The sequence below is a fragment of the Rhinoraja longicauda genome, chromosome 25 (genome assembly GCF_053455715.1).
Source record: "Rhinoraja longicauda isolate Sanriku21f chromosome 25, sRhiLon1.1, whole genome shotgun sequence".
Classification (NCBI taxonomy): domain Eukaryota; kingdom Metazoa; phylum Chordata; class Chondrichthyes; order Rajiformes; family Arhynchobatidae; genus Rhinoraja; species Rhinoraja longicauda.
The window spans coordinates 34,476,211-34,479,210 of record NC_135977.1 but is presented as its reverse complement, the minus strand read 5'-3'; the positions used below and the strand labels follow the sequence as shown (position 1 = coordinate 34,479,210).

Here is a 3,000-nt window from a genome sequence, read left to right as displayed (position 1 = left end):
CGGGGAAGAGACCTAATAAAAGAAAGGTTTCCCCCCCCACACCCACACCCCCCACACATACACAGCCAAAAACAGAAACAAAAACCATCCCAACACCGACACACACAAAAAAAAGACAAACAGACTGCCAGAGAGCCGCAACCGTTAGGCGCAGCCACACGTGACCGGAGCCACATTGAATGGCGGTGCTGGCTCGAAGGGCCGAATGGCCTCTTCCTGCACCTATTGTCTATTGATATGGAGCAGGTGCAGACAAGTGTGACTAGTGTAGCTGGGACATTGTGGGGCAGTGTGGGTGAGTTGGGGTGAAGGGCCTGTTTCCACACTGTATGACTGTATGACTCTGTGACTGTAACAATTGGCACAAGCCCCGCCTCCTGCATATGTGTCGAATGAGAGAAAGCACCCATAAACCTTTTGGATGTGAATGAATGTGCCAATTGAGCATGAAAAATGAGGATGCATGAAAACTAATTTGTAATCATAAACGTGTTGTGTAATTGAAGAAGTTGATAATTGTTCGAAATGAAATTTCTAATTTAGAAAGGAAAGTGAAGAAAGTAAAACAAAATAATCACCCTTGTCTAAAAGTGTAGTAGAAAGTGGTGATTTAAATAGCATTGAGGCAAGCTTGTTATTTGTGCTCGCTTCGGCAGCACATATACTAAAATTGGAACGATACAGAGAAGATTAGCATGGCCCCTGCGCAAGGATGACACGCAAATTCGTGAAGCGTTCCATATTTTGCACAATTCACCTCCCTTTTATTTCTCACAAACAGTCAGTGAAATGATTGATTGATGATTCTTTCACAAAGGTCGCAAGGTTATAAGATATAAGAGTAGTATTAGGCCATTAGGCCCATCAAGTCTACTCCGCCATTCAATCATAGCTCTCCCTCCTTACCCCATTCTCCAGCCTTCTCCACATAACCCCTGACACCCGTACTAATCAAAAATCTATCTATCTCTGCCTTAAAAATATCTACTGACTTGGCCTCTGTGGCAAAGAATTCCACAAATTCACCCCTCTCTGACTAAAGAAATGTCTCCTTATCTCCTCCTAAAAGAACGTCCTTTAATTCTGAGACGATGACCTCTAGTCCTAGACTCACTCACTCCTGGAAACATCCTCTCCACATCCACGCTATTCAAGCCTTTCACTATTCTGTATGTTTCAGTGAGGTCCCTCCTCATTTTTCTAAACTCCAATGAGCACAGGCCCAGTGCCGACAAACGCTCATCAAAGGTTAACCTACTAATTCCTGGGATCATTCTTGTAAACCTCCTCTGGACCCTCTCCAGAGCCAGCACATCCTTCCTCAGATATGGTGCCCAATAACTACCGGCTGGCGCCAGCAATGGCTGCCTTACCAACGGTCCCTTTCCTTCTTTGTGTTTTAATAGTATGCGTTAAATGTATGTTTTTAGTGTTCTTTAGCTTGTTTTATGTGGGGGGTCGGCAGGGAGGGGTTGAGGGAAACATTTTCTAATCTCTTACCTCGACGGACATCCGATTTCTTTCCGTATCGTATCTCCATCCACGCTGCGGCCTAACATCGAGGAGTTGGCAGCCTTTGTTGGAGACCGACTTTTCAGAGCTCCACTGTGGGCAGCCTATGGGACTTTAACGTTGTGGCGCCCGTGATCCCTTTGCCAGGGATCGACCTCAAAGCTCCAACCTTGGGTGCTTGCGGACAACATCACGGAGCTTGCGGTCTCTGGTCAGCGACTTCGGGAACTGCAAGTCGCAGGAGCTTCGACTACTCCGACGCGGGAGCTCCGATCGCCCCGACGTTGAGCTTCGATCGCCCCGACGTTGAGCTCCGATCGCCCCGACGTTGAGCTCCGATCGCCCCGACGCAGGAGCTCCGATCGCCCCGATGTTGAGCTCCGATCGCCCCGACGTTGAGCTCCGATCGCCCCGACCGCCCTAATGCGGCAGCTCCAATCGGCCCGACGTGGCAGCTTCGACCGCCCCGATGCGGCAGCTCTGATCGCCCCGACGTGGGCGCTTCGATTGCCCGGACGCGTGTGCTTCGACCGCCCCAACGCGGGAACTACGATCGCTCCGACGGATGGTTCGACTGCCCCGACTGTGGCAGAATAAAGAGTAAGAAGATTGGACCTTTTCCATCACAGTGAAGAATGTGGGGTATCCGCTGAGGTAGATGTTTATGTTAACTTTTATGTAGTTGTGTGTCTTGTTGCTTTTTTTTCGTATGGCTGTATGGTAATTTGCATATCACTGTACCTTGATTGATACGTGACAATAAAAGACCTTTGAAACCATTGAAACTTTTGAAACCTTTTAAAATTGCTCACAATATTCCAAATGCGGCCTTACCAGCGCCTTATGGAGCCTTATAGAGCCTCAGCATTACATCCCTGTTTTTGTACACAATCCCTCTTGAAAAGGCACCGACAAAGCTATAAAAAAGTACTCATCCCTTCTTGGTCCCCAAGTGGAAATCAGCAACACTAATAGTTGTGTGTCAGGAGGAACTGCAGATGCTGCTTTGAACCGAATACAGACTGAAGCTGCCTCTCAACCTGAAGTGTCCCCTATTCCTTTTCTCCGGAGATGCTGTCTGACCCTCTGAGTTACACCAGCCTTTTGTGTGTCTTTGACAGCAATAGTTATTGGGACTTTCATTATTGTGCCTTTAATATGCTAAAACATCTCAGTCTTTGATGAGAGTTAACAGAGGGACAAAACCAAAGGTGAAAATGAAAATAAAAACGAATAGTAATAATTTACAACAATTAACGCAGTACATTATACTAGAAGTCAGGTAAAATAAAAATTTAAAAGAATCTCCACTTTTATTTGAGGATATGGGGGTGATTTTTTTTTACGGTGGGTAAGGGTGGGAGGCAACTGGAATGCAATACCTGAAAGAGTTGTTGAATCTGGGTCGTTGACAACATTTAGGAAGTCTCTACATTAATACTTGAATCGATAAGAGTATAAGGCTATATGTGATTCTCTTGTTCTAGA

General features: G+C 46.3%; 1 non-coding gene across 1 annotated transcript; it reads left to right on the top strand.

Moving 5' to 3' along the window:
• The first annotated feature begins 640 nt into the window (after positions 1 to 640).
• On the top strand, positions 641 to 747 carry LOC144606124 (U6 spliceosomal RNA). Its single transcript, XR_013548923.1, has one exon. It is a non-coding gene; the product is annotated as a U6 spliceosomal RNA (small nuclear RNA).
• The last annotated feature ends 2,253 nt before the right edge of the window (positions 748 to 3,000 follow it).